The sequence below is a fragment of the Canis lupus genome, chromosome 17 (genome assembly GCF_048164855.1).
Source record: "Canis lupus baileyi chromosome 17, mCanLup2.hap1, whole genome shotgun sequence".
NCBI lineage: Eukaryota > Metazoa > Chordata > Mammalia > Carnivora > Canidae > Canis > Canis lupus.
Genome location: NC_132854.1, coordinates 31,340,407 through 31,357,352, shown reverse-complemented (window position 1 = coordinate 31,357,352; position 16,946 = coordinate 31,340,407). Strand labels below are relative to the sequence as shown.

Here is a 16,946-nt window from a genome sequence, read left to right as displayed (position 1 = left end):
GCATTTTTATGTAATTGGAATTAAACTACCAACATTTTGTATTTTGCTCTTTTAATAAACTACATGTTAAAGGTGTACAATTGAGATGTTCTGACAGATACATTGGTAAACCCTCACCACAATCAAGATAATGAACATATGCAGCACTTCCCCAAATTCCTCAAGCCCTTTTATTATCCCTCCTGCCTAAACTTCTACCCTTCTACCATTACAAGGCAACAACTGACCTGCTTTCTGTCACTACAACTTATCTTGCATTTTCTAGAGTCTAGTATAAATAGGATCATGCACTCTGCTATAAATAGAACGTGCACTCTGCTATAAATAGGACGTGCACTCTGTATTCTTTGGGTGGGTGGTGGGTCTGGTTTCTTTCACTCAGGCATTCTAGTAAATACATAGTATTATCTTATTATTGCTTTCATTTGAATTTCCCTAATGGCCAAAGGTATTGAGCATGTCCTTTTATTATCATTGATCTATCATTTTGAATGAAATGTCTAGGCAAATTGTCCATTTTGCAAATGTGTTGTTTTCTTATTATTGAGTTTTGAAAGTCATGTGGAGCCACAAAGTGAACAGCCAAGAAAGAATTCTTGAGACTTTTTGGTGCAAAAAAAGGTGTTTTTATTATAGCATGAGGACAAGACCCATTGGCAGAAAGAGTTGCACTGTGATTGTGAGGTGTGACATATATTTTTAAGTTGAAGTGGGATAAAGATAATAGAAGTCTCTAAAGAGATTTCCACATGTTAAAGAAGACTTACAGGATCCTGGAGGTCTGGTTAGTGTCAAGGTAAGGTTGCTTTTTGTCTCTAGCAAAACATCAACATTAAGGCAACCATGAGTTCCTTGAGAAGTGTCACACACTGCATCTCTCTGGGATCCAATGGACTGCAAGTTGTAAGGAAATTTAATTTTATCTCTATTTCTCTTGCATTTGTTTTCCTCATCAGAAAGTTCTTTTTCTATTTCGAATACAATTTTCTTCCAGACATTTGATTTGCAAATATTTTCTCCAAGTATGTAGTTTATTTTTTCATTATCTGAACAGTCTTAAAAAAAAACAACCCAGAAGTTCCTAATTTTGATGAAGTCCAATTTAGCAGTTTTTTTTCATTTATAGATAATGTCTTAGGTGTCGTAACTAAGAAATCTTTGTCTAAGCCAAGGTCAAATTTTCTCTCCTATGTTTTCTTCTAAAAGTTTTATAGTTTTAGACTTTCAGTCTATGATCCATTTGGTGTTAATTTTAGCATATGGTACAAGATGTGGATTGAAGCTTTCTCCTTGTGTTTTTGCATAAGGATATACAATTGTTATAGTACTATTTGTTGAAAGATTATCTTTTCCCCTACTAAGTTTCCTTTGCACTTTTGCTCAAAACAGTTTTGTCCATAGTATGTAATATATTTTTCAGCTCTATATTCTACTTGTTTGATCTATTTCTCTGTTTTGATGCAATCACCACTTAATATGTGTACTTAAAAAGATTGTTGATATTGCTGGTTGTAAGTCTATAGTCTTACCATTTATCCTTAAAAACATGACTCCCATATGTTTTTGTTTTGTGCTGGACTCAGCCTCCTGATAGAAAATACTATTGCTATAAATGCCTAGAGGCACTTATCTGAGCCCCTGTGAACTTCACACAGACATATCCCCTTTCAGAACTATTACAACCGCATCACCCCTTGTGGTTTATATTTTGACTGCAAGATGACCTTCAGGAATAATTGTTAAGAAACATTAAAGAAAAAAAGAGTTTGAGATACCTGGGTGGCTCAGTAGTTGGGTGCCGGCCTTCTGCTCAGGTTGTGATCCCAGGATCCAGAATCGAGTCCCACATTAGGCTCCCTGTGAGGAGCCTGCTTCTCTCTCTGCCTATGTCTCTGTCCCTCTCTGTCTATGTCTCTCAAGAATAAATAAATAAATAAATAAATAAATAAATAAATAAATAAATAAATCTTAAAAAAAAAGAAAAAGAAAAAAAAGAGTTTATTATTTATAAGCTCTGGACCATACAAAGCATGCCAATGGGACACACAGCAAGGTAGCCCATAGAGAGAGAAAGGGTTCACACTAGGCCTAGGGTTCTTTACATTGAAGTGGAGAGTCGGTTTCCAGGGCTCACTCATTACTGGCAAATTTAAAACATAAGAACACAATATTAAAAAGGCATTTGTGATGAGCACTGGGAGTTGAATGTAAGTGATGAATTACTGAATTCTACTCCAGAAACTAATATTGCACTGTATATTAACTAATAAAATTTAAAGTAAAAAAAAATTAAAAAATAAAATATAAGCACATATTTGAAGTGTGAGAAAAGAAAAAAACAAATGGTCATTTATTGAAATCAACCAAGATCTCAAAAACAAAGGAGCCTCAGTGGGGTAAGGAAGCCTGGCTCTTTATCTAATTATGATTGGCAACTTGTTAATTCCACATAGACTCTGTTGAAGCAGATGCCTCTTTGAAATGGATTCCTCTTTGAAGTGATTGCCTCCACAATCAAAGCTTAAGTCAGGCACTTGCATTACAAAGGAAGCCAACTATCAGGTTTTATAACTACAGTTATTTTGTTTTTCCTCATTTTTTTGCCTTTTTTGGCTGAATTTAGTATATTTTATGATCCCTTATTATTATATTTGTTGGCTCACCTAGGTATAAATATTTTGGATGTTATTTGTTGGTTAATTACTTTTTTGTTTACAGTATATTTATTTTCACTGTCTACCCTCCAGATCATATACCATTGCACATATAGTATAAGAACCTTACAAAAATACATTTCCATTTCGTGTCTTCAAGCCTGTATAATATTCTTACCAGACATTTTATAGCTATGTGTTATAAAACCTCATACTACCTTATCATCTTTTAGCAATTAAAATTTTTTAAGATTTAAAAAAGAAAAATTTTAAATTTTAATTTTACTTATTGCCACATTTGCTGCTCTTTCTTCCTTTGTAGAGATCCATATTTCCACCTGATATACTTTGTCTTCTGTGTGACTTCCTTTAACATTATTTGCAGCACATTTCAGTTGGTGATGACTTCTTTAGGTTTTACTGTTTGAGTACATATTTTGTCTTTGCTTCTGAAAGATATTTTTGCTGGGTGTGAAACTCAAGGTTTACAGGGATTTTTTTTTTTTTTTTTTTGCAATAAGATGTTACCTCTCTGTTTCCAAATAGAAATTTGCTATCACCATATTTACCCACACTGTACCTACTGTTTATTTCGTTTCACTGTTTTAAAGTGTTTTCTCTTTAACTCACTGGTCTTAAGCAATTCGATGATTATGTAGCCTAGTTTCTTCATCTTTCTTGTGCTTAGGATTCATAGATCCTTGGATCTGTACATTCACAGCTTTAATTGAATTTGGAGAATATTCAGTGTTTATTTCTTTGAATATATTTCCTCTATCTGTCCTTTCTCTTCTTTTAGGACTCCACTTACATATGTATTTAACTTCTCAAATTTCTTCCACATTTTATTGATCATGTTTAAATTTTTTTCAGTTTTTTTCTCACTGAGCTTCATTTTAGTTTCTTTTACTGTATCTTCAAGTTCATTAATATTTTCTTCTGTAGTATCTAATATGTCACTTATCCTGGGCAGTGTATTTTTTTCACATAAAACATAGTTTTCATCTCTACAAGTTCAATTTGGGTCATTTCATAAAATATATATTTTACATATTTCCACAGAATAAGTTCAATCTTCTTTCTTGAACATATGGAATATAGTAATAATAAGTATTTTGATATTTTTATTTACTAATATTCTCCTGTGTGTCATTTCTGGATCCATTTCAATTGATTGGTTTCTCTTCCTATTATGAGTTCCATTACCTGCATATTTGAATGCCCAGTAATGTCTTTTATTTATGTGTTTGCTTGTTTAAATTCCAGTATAATTAATATACAGTGTTATATTAGTTTCAGATGTACAATTTAGTAATTCAACAATTATATACATTACTTAGTGCTCATTACAAGAAGTGTACTCTTAATCCCCTTCATGTATTTCACCTATCCCCCCTCTTCTCTGGTAACCATCAATTTGTTCTCTATGATTAAGAATCTATTTTCTTGTTCATCTCCTTTTTTTGTTCATTTGTTTTGTTTCTTAAATTCCACATTTACATGAAATACTGAGATATTTGTCTTTCTCTGACTTATTTCACTTAGTATTATATCCTCTAGATCCAACCATGTTGCTGCAAATGACTAGGTTTTTTTTTGACTGAGTAGTATTCCCTTCTATATGTATACCACCTCATCTTTATCCATTCATGTGTGTTCATCTATGGATAAACGCTTGGGATGCTTCTATATCTTGGCTATTGTAAATAATGATGCTATAAACATAGGGGTGTATATAGCTTTTCAAATTAGTATTTTCATTTTCTTTGGGAAAACATGCAGTAGTACAATTACTGGATTCTATGGTAATTCTATTTTTAATTTTCTGAGGAACCTCCATACTGTTATCAAAAGTGGTTGCACCAGTTTGCATTCCCACCAACAGTACATGAGGGTTCCATTTTTTCCACTTCCTTGCCAACATTTGTTGTTTCTTGTGTTTTTATTTTAGCTATTCAACTGCTAAGAGGTGATAGCTCATTGTGAATTTGATTTGCATTTTTCTGATGATGAGTGATGTTGAGCATCTTTTCACATGTTTGCTGGCCATCTGTATGTCTTCTTTAGAGAAATGTCTTCATGTTTTCTGCCCATTCCTTAATTGGATTATTCTTTTTTGGTGTTGACTTGTATAAGTTCTTCATATATTTTGGATGCTATATATTTTGGATGCTTCATATATTTTGGATCCTGTGTCTCTAGCAGTTTTTTTTAAAGATTTTATTTATCTATTCATGGGAGACACAGAGAGAGAGAGAGAGGCAGAGACACAGGCAGAGGGAGAAACAGGTTCCATGCAGGGAGCCCGACGTGGAACTCGATCCCAGGTCTCCAGGATCACACCCTAGGCTGAAGATTGCGCTAAACTTCTGAGCCACCTGGGCTGCCCTGTCTTTTAGTTTTGTTGATAGTTTGCTGTGAAGGAGATTATATTTTGATATAGTCTCTATGGTTTATTTTAACTTTTGTTTCCCTTGCTACAGGAGCTATATGTGAAAAAAAAAAAATGTTGCTAGAGCTGAAGGAAGAGAAATTCCTGCCTGTGCTCTCTTCCAGGATTTTTATGGTTGCAGGTTTCACATTTAGGTCTTTAATCCATTTGGAGTCTATTTTTATGTATGGTGTAAAAAAATGGTCCAGTTTCATTCTTTTGCATGTAGGTATCCAGTGATCCCAACACCATTTGTTAAAGAGATTGTCTTTTCCCCGTTGCATATTTTTGCCTCCTTCATCAAAGATTAATGGGCCAAAGTTTTCTTCTGGGGTCTCTATTCTGTTCCATTCATCTGTATGTCTATTTTGTGCATCGGTTTTGATTAGTATAGCTTTGTACTATATCTTAAAATCTAGGATTGTGATGCGTCCAGCTTTACTTTTCTTTTTCAAGATTGCTTTGGCTATTCAAATTCTTTTGTGGTTCCATACACATTTTAGGATTATTTGTTCTAGTTTTGTGAAAAAAGGCTGTATTGGTATTTTGATCAAGATTACATTAAATCTAAAGATGGTTATAGGAGTCTATAACAATTGCTAAATGTCGATAGAATGGACATTTTAACAATATTGTTCTTCCAATCCATGAGTGTGGACTATCTTTCCACTTGTTTCTGTCATCTTCAGGTTTATTTATCAATGTTTTATGTTTTCAAAGTACAAATCTTTCACCTCCTTGGTTAAGTTTATTCCTAGGTATTTTATTATTTTTGGTACAATTATAAATGAGATTTTTTTTCTTTTTCAAAAAAGTGATTTTCATGTTTTTTTAGGTAATCTCCATATGCAAGGTGTGGCTCAAACTCACAACTTCAAGATCAAGAGTTTCATATTCTCCTGACTGAGCCAGGTAAGCATCCTGGAATTGTTTTCTTAATTTCTCTATTACTTCATTGTTAGTGTATATAAATGCAATAGACCTCTATATGTTGACTCTGTGTCCTGAGACGTCACTGAATTCATTTATCAGCAATAGTAGTTTTTTGGTGGACTCCTTAGGGTTTTATATATATATATAGTATCATGTCATCTGCAAATACTGAAAGTTTTACTTCTTCCTTATCAATTTGGATACCAATTATTTCTTTTTGTTGTCTGATTGCGATTGTTAAAACTTCTAGTACTATGCTGAATAAAAGTGGTGAGAGTGGGCATCCTTTCAGTTTTTCATTATTGAGCATAATGTTAACTATGGGTTTTTCATATTATGTTGAGTGATGTATGTTCCCTCTAAACCTACTTTGCTGCATGTTTTTTTATTATGAATGGGTATTGTATTTGTCAAATGATATTTCTGCATCTATTGAAATGTGCATATGGTTTTTAACCTTTTTTATTAATGTGATATATCACATTGATTGACTTATATTGACAAATATTTCAAATCATCCTTGCATGCCAGGAATAAATCACACCTGATTCTTGTGAATGATTTTTTAATGTTTTTTTGGATTCAGCTTGTTAATATTTTTGTCAGGATTTTTAATTTTTTTAATTTGAGATTTTTCTTGCTTCTTGAAGTAGCCCTATATTACTATAAACTTTCTTCTTAGAATAGCTTCTAGGGCATCCCAAATATTTTAGATTATTTTGTTTTTATTTTCATTTGTCTCCTTGCATTTTTTTATGTCCTCTTTGATTTCTTGGTTGACTATTGTTTAGTTGGGTGTATTATTTAATCTCCACTTATTTGTATTCTTTCCAGATTTTTTCTTGTGGGTGATTTCTAGTGCTCAGAAAAGATGCATAGTATGACTCCTACCATATTGATATAGCCTCCTCTCTATGATTAACTGTGGGAAGTCTGTCCTACTGTCTTCAGTTTGTCTTCTGGGTTATGTACACTGATTTGGTTTTATCAAGTTGTATCCATGGATGAGGTAAGCCCAAGATCCTCCTACTCTACCATCTTCCCCAGAAGTCCTCCAATGCCTAAGAATTTCTGATTAAATATCAGACATTGTTTACTCTTGTAAAGAGTTTTTGGCATTTCTCTCAGTATTCGTATGTTTAGTTTTTGTACACTATCAACTTACTTACTCAGTTTGATATTTCAGTAATAATTTAGGGGCCAGTAATAATTTAGTATAAAGTTAATTTTTTCCCACTATTAAGACTAGACATTTCTAAAGTACTCTAATTGATGATCAATGAAGTCTAAATATTTCAAAGCTTTCTGAGAACAGATACTAGTCCTCATCCTATCCAGTCTGAGTACCATGTTTTTATATGGTTCTTTTCTTCAGGTACTAGAAGAGTCCTTGCATGCATGAGCTAATCAGAACTCAAATGAACATTGAAAGGGACCATCTGTAAGTCTTAGTATTGACTCTCTGTGCAACTTTTCCTCGATGGTACTCTATACTGCACACACTATCTGTCTGACTTCCTGAAACTCCCAGTTTGGGTTCCTCAACTTGAAGAAACCTGTAGGTTTAGCCTGAATTTTGTTTTCCTAAACCATAGCTTGAAAACCTTCTCCAGGTAGCAAGTTGGGGAAAAGCATAAGGCTTACCTCATTTGCTTCCTACCTTTCAGGGATCGTCATTTTTCATAACCTGCTATTCTGTAACTTATCACTGTACATATGCTTTCTCAGGCATTTTAGTTGTTTTAGGCAGCAAAGTAAATCCAGACCATGTTATTCTATCTTGAACAAAATATGAGTCTCAGTGGTTTTTTTTTAACTTTGTATTATGGAATAAAATAAAAATTATTCGAAAACATTTAAAATCTATTTATAATATTTTACTGTGTGGATGCAGCATAGTTGTAAAAATTTTCCAATACAAATAATCTATGGACTTTCTTTTTGCTCTTTTTTGGCATAGAATTGTGTATCTAGATTGTTTTCATAGAAATAGAGTAACTAAGTCCAAAAAATTGAACATTGTATTAGTTTCCTATGGCTGCTTTAACAAAGTACCACAAACTGCATGGCTTAAATAATATATTTTATCATTTCACAGTTCTAGATGCTGGAATTCTGAAATCAAGGTTTCAGCAAGATTGGTTCTTTCCGAGAGATATGAAGGAAAATCTTTTCCATGAGTCTCTTCTAGCTTCTAGTGATTTGCTGACAATCTTTGGTATACTTTGTTTGATTTCTGTCTTCTGACCTTCATATGGCATCTTCCCTAGGTAAGTGCTTGTGTCCAAGTTTCCCCTTTTATAAAGACATCAGTCATATTGACCTAAGGGTCCATCATACTCCATATGATTTTATCTTAACTAATTATCTCTGCAACAATTCTACTTTTAAGTAAGTTCACTTTCTGAAGAACAAGAAATTAGGGTTTCAACATAGGTATTTTGGTAGGACACAATTCAAACCATAAAAAAGACATATTTAAACCCTATTATATTACTTCCAAATTGATTCTAGAAGGGTTATAACAACAAATTATATATTAAATATACTTTTTTTGCACAAGAATTTAAGCAACTTGCAAAAAAATTGAAGAATTGAGAAAAGTAATTTTCACCATGTAAAGTATTGTAAATCAGCAGTGTATTGCTATATAGGTTCATTCTTCTATAAGTATTTTATAAGCTTCAGAAAATATTATAGCACTTTGCCACTCCCCTTCTTTGAACTCTTTAGCCTCCCTGTGGTTCCACTCTAAATTAGAAGTGTTTTCAATTGTCTATTGACGTCTCTTTCAAGTGAACTTTCTTTAGCTTATTTAATTTGTCTCTTTTTTTCAACTTGTTTTACAGGTAAATGTTGAAAAAGAATGTGTGCCTGTCCTGAAAGAAAATGAACTCTATCAGCAAATATAGTGTGGCTTTCCTAAATTGAATTGAACTAGATCAGCAAGTGTTATTTTTAAGAGTATTTGTCCTAATGTCCGTGAAATATTAGCAAACAATGGAAGTTAGATTAATTCCAACAACTGCATATTCACCGAATACCCCCCACTCTCATTTCTGTAGGTGTACAGGGTTCAAGTAAACCTGAACTGAAATTTAGAATACCTGAATTTCCACAATTTTCTGGTGAAATGAGTAGTCAAGAATTGATTTGCATGAAGCTTGAAACTGATATGAATGAAAGTATCAGTCCTGGTACTGGTGGTGAGAAGATAAGGAGTGAGGATGACAAAATGATAATTTTCTCAGATATGGTCTTCCCACATCCTCTTTCACTTCAACCCTTACAATAAATTGTCAGTGTATTAATGCTAATGTTATCCGATTACTAAGACTAAGGAAAATAGGATTACCAAAATAACCAAAAATAATTCAGATTATTCATTTAACAATATTTAATAACTACTCTATACCCCAGACTGTGCTAAGTATTAAATATACGGTGGTAAAAAAAAAAAGAGTCTGGGTTTCCCTGAATCTTAAAATCTAGTCAAGAGAGAAACAGTAGGAAAAAAGAAAAAAAAAAAAAAGACTTAGATATACTAATTACTAATGAAAATAATAATGATTTATATAAAAACAGAAGCAACTTAATTCAGATTGGAAGATATGGTAAGGGTCACTTCAAGAAGTAAACTTCATGCTAGTATTTGAAGAATGAGTAAGCATTTGCCAGGAATAAGTGGAAGGAAGGATCTTTCAGAGAATAGGAAGGAATAAAGACATTGACTTAAGAAGAAATTTAATGTATTCAAATAATTAAAAGGCAACATGGCTGGAATAGAATGATCAGGACTAATGAGACCATGTTGATGAAAAAGGCCAGGGTATGATAATGTAGGACATTGCTCAGGCATGTTTACAATTTGGGGTTTCATTCTAAACTACTACAATGGCTAGTAATTTTAAAAAGTGTATAAAATAAGTGTAGGACATGGCTAACTTAACTGTTAGAAGAGAACTGGTTGATGACAAAAGAGGAAACAGTAAGTCAAAGCAAGAGAGTGGTGGCAATTGGTATCACACAGAGTATATAGATAACATATATACTTTTGAAGAAGCACTGGAATCATCAGGGAAAAGAAGAGCCATTTTTTATTTGATGCAACAAGTGAAGAGAGGCAAAGAGAAATTTCAGAGATCCTCTAGTTCTCTGGCTCAAGGCACTAGGTTGTTTGATGCTAATTACCTATGATAAAGGAACCAGTGTAAGGTGAAGATTGACTCAAAGATGGAGAGTTCAGTTTTAGATATGTTAAGGAACTGAAGTTGCCTGTTTGATATTCATGAGATGTCGAGGAGAAAGTGACTAAAGGTCTAGAGATTCTAAGAGTGGCTTGAAATGGGAGCACAAATTTGAGAGTCGCCACCACAGAAATGTTATTGAAGACCAAGGAGACAGATAGGATCACCTAGTGAGAAAATCTAGTACAAAAACTGAAGACAGTCCAAGGCCAACCTCTGTAGAACTCCAAAATTTAATGAATGTATGGAGCACGAAGAAACTGCAGAGGAGCATTTCAGAGGTCAGAAGACAATAGTTAAGAAAATGTGGTGTCTAGACAACAAGAAAAAAGAGATATAGTGTGCTAATGGCTAAAAGGCCATTGCATTTTGGTACACAGAGGCTTCTGTGGCTTTAGAAAGAGCTGTATTTTTGAAAAGTAGGGGGAGAATCCCTAATGATATGAATTAAGAAGGGAAAAGTAAGTAGGAAGGTAGAAACAGTATAGCAGATGATGCTTATGAGACTCTGTGTTATACAGGGAAGAAACAAAAAAGTAGAGCAGGTATATATATACAATGGAATACTACTCAGTGACCAAAAGAAAGAAATCTTGCCATTTACAACAATATGGATGGAACTAGAGCGTATTATGCTAAGTGAAATAAGTCAATCAGAGAAAGATAATTATCATACGGTCTCACTCATATGTGGAATTTAAGAAACAAAACAGAAGATCATAAGGGAAGAGAAGAACAAATAAAACAAGACAAAATCAGAGAGAGAGAGACAAACGGTAAGAGACTCTTAATCATAGAAAACAAATTGAGGGTCACTGGAGGGGAGGAGGGGAAGGAGAAGAGGTAATTGGGTGATGGACATTAAGGAGGGCATGTGATGTAACGAGCCCTGGGTGTTATATACAGCTGATGAATCACTGATCTCTACCTCTGAAACTAATAAAAAATAAATAAAAATAAAAGATGCTTGGAAAAAAATAAAATAAAGCAATAATAGATAAAGAGATGATTAAGTTAAAATGAGCCCATTTGGGTAGTTGCTACTCCAAACTGACCAGAATCCTTTTAAGAATGGGAAGTTTGGACACAGAGAGACACCAGGGATATACACAGAGGAAAGATCATGTGGGGACACAGGAGGGAAGTGGCTGTCTACAAGTCAAGCAGGAAGGCCTCAGAAGAAACCAAACCTGCTGATAGCTTGTTCCTGATCTTGGACTTCTAACCTCCAGAAATGACACAATAAATCTCTGTTGCTTAGGGGAAAAAAAGGCAGAGCAGACCAGAAAGGATATGGAATCAAGGAAAGTTTTGGTTTTGTCTTTTTAAAAAGATATGAATTATCAGAGCTGATTTATAAGTTGTTAGGGAAGATCCTATTGATGAAATAGACTGAATATGCAAGTGGAGAAGAAATGCCCAAAAAGTGAAAGTCAGAAATTAAGAGGTACTGGTATTTGCCAGGAGTGGTACTTTCCTTTTGCTTTAATAAAAAAGAGGAAAAGACTCAGATGGTCCCAGCAAATGGAAACTTGGTAAAGCTGGATGAGGTAATACAGAAAAGAATGAAAGCCAAAGATCTTCTAACATTTTTTAGCAAATGTGATATGATCTCAATAATTACAAAATATTTAAAAATAAACCATTATTTGCATAATTTATATATATGCACATTCTAGTTTTTATAAAAATAAAATAAACAACAAATACCATTAAATATACAATTAATTGGGCAAGGGAATTGTTCTCTTTGACATGTTGTCTTATAAAGTAGATCTTGTATTATGCGTCTAAATAACTTAATTTTTTTTATTTGAGAGAGAAAACCTGAGCAGGGGAGGGGCAGAGGGAGAGGGAGAAGCAGACACCCCACTGAACAGGGAGCCTGACCCAGGGCTTGATCCCAAGACCCTGGGATCATGACCTGAGCCCAAGGACTTACTGAGCCACCCAGTCGCCCCCTAAATGCCTTAAATTTTAAGGACAGAAATAAAAGCCCAATTTATGTGAATGTCTGAGAGTACATTTGATGAAATATGCTGCTAGGAACCATCAAAAGTTGAAGGGCTTATGGCTCTAATATAAAGCCAGCTTTATTCCATCTGTAGAAATCTGGTAAATATGCAATAAAATATAATAGTCCCAATAAAAGACGTTATTTTCCATTGTTTTCCTCCCCCACAATCTTATATTTGCAGAGGATTTTTGTTTGGTCTTCTCTGTTTAGAAAAATACATTGGCAAGGAGCTATTACATAATATTTGCTTACCTTGACAAGTCAGAAAGAAGTAACTTCTTCCTACCTTGTTTACTTTAAACATTTATTCTCACTTTTTTCTTTTCATCTTTAGATTTTGACTGAAAAAAAAATCAGTTTTAGTTCCATTAAGAACCAAATGACTCATTAGGCTTAGTTGCTATGATAGATTTCCCTCCCCCCCTTCTCTCCCTCCCTCTTTCCCTTCCTTTCGTCTTTGTTTTTTCCTTCATTTCTTTTCTTTTCTTTTTTTTTTGACCTACCATCCTGCCTGAAGATTTGAAGGTGAGAAGATGTTTATTCCAAAATATCATTCAGAAAGTTCACATTATTGCAATATTGGCTACCTGAAAGGTGAGCCTGAATATCTTTCAAGGCCACGTTTAATTCTCTGATTCAACATCATTCTAAAATGATCAATATCCTCATAAATAAGTTTGGAATCAGGAAGAAGAGAAAACTTGTCAGCAATTGCATGTGTGGCCCAATTAGCCAAGGTAACTTTGTTACTTTCCAGTTGGATTTACTGTCTGGCATTTGTGCAGGAAGTCCATACACTAGCTTTATTTTGGAGTTGCACTTGGAAAGCTGCCCAGGGTAGAAATCTTAATTAGAGATCCTCTGGAATTGGCAATATCAAGAAATGCCAGGATAGTTTTCTGGACAAGAGACCAATAGGGCTTGTACTAAGTACGTTTACTTATTTGGGACTTTTAGTAAAATTGTAAAAATAAGAAACTATTATAGAATTATAGAAAGGAAGACTAGTATTTTCCAACTAAATTAAACCTAAATCAATACCAACTAACACCAAAAAATAATTTCAAAAAGTTATTTTATCTCTTCCCCTATTTTAAACATATTCATTAAACTATATGCTTCTATGTAAATGGCAGCTAAATTCCTAAAATATGTTATCAGTATTCTTAAACATCTTCAGAAGTGATAATCATGCAATCTCCTTTCTTTGCTGCTCCAGAGATTCATAGTTAGGATATTTCTCTACTTATATTTAGCAAAGCATTACATATTGCAACTTAAATTGACTCCTTCTTATTCTGACTTTAATGAGGATTATCCTCCTTAAAAATTATCGCTCATTTTTCAGAATCTCATCAGAACAAATCAAAACCAAGCCAAATTAGAGTAGTCAACATATTTCTATAGAGGTGCAGAGGAGATTTTCTTAATGCTTTTCTCAGCTTTTATAAGAAATGTAACTTAATTGAACTTTCAGTTAACTGTCAACATTGGTAAGGAGGAAATTATTACAACCTTATATGTATTTTATGATTTCTCTGAAATGAAATAATCTCAGACTGTAATATTATTCTTGACAATGAATGACTTGGCATCAGGATTAAATACAGGGATAAATCTACTATTGGGAAACTAAGACTTCAAGAAGGAAAGGGATTCTTGAGTTAGCTTTTAAAGATTGAGAAAAGTTCAGAAGGCAGAAATTCTGAATGCTATTCTCAGTTCAGGGAACCATGATGTAGGGTCATTGTGAATATCTCTTAAAAATCCTTTAGTTTATGTTGCTCCTGTCTGAGTTACTACTAGATCTTTGTTCTCCTGTTTCTGTTATATTTTCCATGTTCTCAGCATCAGCTTACCTGCTTTTTCCCTTCTGTTTTTCATGGTGCCTGAAATCAAGGAAGTAATTTGGAAAGTTATTGCAGTAGGCATCAGGATTCTCCCATTTGGCAATATCACATGGTTATATGAAAGTATGCATGATGTAATGCAAGTTATTTGCCACCAAAAATAATTCATGCCATAATTTCTCTTAAAAAAAGGGAAAAATGAAAGAGATATAGAACTTGAAGAGATATAGAACTTCTTGTCATGAGGGCAGGAAGACTTGCATTAAGCATGTTACCAAACATCTTCATAAATCTTTTGTTTTTATTCAAGTGTAATTAACATATAGTGTTATATTAATTTCAGTTGTACAATATTGTAACTCAACAATTCTATACATTTCTCAGTGCTCATCAAAATAGGTGTACTCTCAATCTCCTTTATCTATTTCACCCATCCCTCTACCTACCCCTTCTGGAAACAACCAATTTGTTGTCTATATTTAAGAGTCTACTTTTCTGTTTCTCTTTTTTTGTTTGTTCATTTGTTTTGTTTCTTAAGTTTTACATATGAATTGAATCATGGCATTTTTCTCTGGCTGGCATATTTCACTTAGCATTATACCTCTAGGTCCATTCATGCTGTTGCAATTGGCAAGATTTTGCTCTTTTTTTACAAGTGAGTAATATTCCATTTTATGTACCTACCACATATTCTTTATCCATTCATTTCAAATGTCATCTTTCTGGTAAGATAGGATTTCTATCAGTAAAGTTAAGTAATACTAGGTAGAATGTGTGAGCAAAGAAGAAAATAACTTTTATAGAAAAATAATTAAATGTTTATATATAATTTGTTATTTATATGTATATAATTATATATTATATAAATGGCTACATATACACACACAAAAAGACTGTATATGATGTGTATACACAAGTATGAATATTTCAAATGATATCCTAAACAATTATTATTATAATTTCCTTTTTCAGAACACAACTTTCTTTTTGTTAAACACAAAAACAGAATGTTCTTTTTCACTCTAAGCAGAAAGTATTTTGCAACTTCACAGGAGAGAGTCTTAGGAACGATGAAACAAATCTAAATCCATCGCATATGATAGGATTGTCAACCAGATGACTTTTGGCCATTTATGTCATGTTGTAAATGAAACAGCTGCTTGACTGACTCTCTGAGATGAAAACCAGCTGTGTAATGGTTGGTTACTCATTGCATTTTAATTATTGCTTGCTATCCATAAGAGAGGATTAAAATTGTTATAAATGTTTACTAATTAACTAAAAAATATGGAAAGTATTTTATACTTGGAAACATTTTTGACTGAGTGCATGTTGATATCAGAGGGAAAAAACTCTCATACAACAATGTCCTCAGGCTATTGTCTAATAAAACTTCAATTAACAATGTGAACTTGATCTGTATTAGTATTAAAAAGATAACTCTGAGTTAAAATTACAGCATTTTTTTCATTTCTAATATATTTTGTTTACAAAGTAAAGACATCTGATTCACAACATCTCAGCAGAAAATGCTCAAAGTGTTTAAACCATTTCACTGAGGAGGTAAAATTAGGCTTATGTGCAAAAGGAGCAACTCAACTGAAATTTTAAGAGCTTGATATGCATATTAAAGGCAGTGATAAATTATATTGTGGATGTTTTTGCATTCCAGAAACTGAGGAACAGCCCAGATCTATTTTTATCTATCAGGACTATTGTATAGCAATTTGATAGTTCCAAACAATTAGCCAGTATATATTTTTGAAAGATATTTTCTCTCTTTTATTTTTCAAACTGTGAAATGACTCAAAGAAAACTTTTGCTAAGAAAACAAACTGAGTGTAAAAAGAATGAATTAAAGTTCAAGAAATCTGAATATACCCTTCTCTCTCTGACTTTGCTGTGGCTATATGGAAAAGCCTTTCCATTTGCATTTAGATGTGATTTCCCCAGTGAAAAGCCAGATATGCTCTGTCCTAGTTTGGAGAAATGATTTGGGTCTTTAGGTCTGACTTAATTTATGTAGAATGAAAAAGCCTTTTCCTGAGTAGAAATATCAGTAAAGTTAAATTCTTAGTGTTTTGTGTTTGTTTTTATTTTCATTATTTCTATAGTATTTTTATATTTACATTATTATACAACTTCTTCAACGTGAAAAGGCCCTAAAATTGTCCTTCCATTGTTTACGTAATCTATGTAAAATCAACTGTGGATATGTATGTGTGGATGGCCAGAAGGGAGGGATACAAGTTGTTTTAATTTTGCTTTGCTTCATTGAATCATAGAAAATTGGGACCAAAAAGGATATTAATAATGATATAGTTCACTCTCATATATTACAAGTGAGAAAATACACTCAGCAGATTTGATTGGCTTATCCAAGGAGATGCATAAAGTTAGTGAGCAGGTGACAATAGATGAGAATGTATTCTATGGGTTTTCCACTATCCTACAACATCATTCTCCTGAAAGAGTTCTTTGGTGAAAAAAGTCTCTCTTGGTTCCAACATGACCAAATTATTTTACTGGTGCTTTCAAATCCTATGAAAGTTCTGATACATGACTATTTGGACACTCTTTCTACAAAGTTTTGTTTCGTGATAAGACAGTGGCCACCAGACATCAGCCCAAAGGCAGTTGAAACAATGGCTCTCATAATTCTCAGAATGTTGCCTCAGAAAGCCACTGGTTCAGATAGGAGTCTATAAATAATTAGAATACAAAGTCACAACTTTGAGGAGTGAGAATTTCACTTATATTCAGAAAGCTTTTCTCACAAAGAACAAAACTTGCTGGCATGTGAAGGGTGGACTT

The 16,946-nt window shown here is 33.2% G+C and overlaps 1 long non-coding RNA gene across 1 annotated transcript; it reads left to right on the top strand.

The window, feature by feature from the left end:
* The first annotated feature begins 326 nt into the window (after positions 1-326).
* Positions 327-9,942, top strand: LOC140607999 (uncharacterized). The gene is made up of 6 exons (XR_012009933.1): positions 327-390; positions 5,921-5,997; positions 6,853-7,027; positions 7,394-7,459; positions 8,117-8,288; positions 8,868-9,942. It is a non-coding gene; the product is annotated as an uncharacterized lncRNA (long non-coding RNA).
* The last annotated feature ends 7,004 nt before the right edge of the window (positions 9,943-16,946 follow it).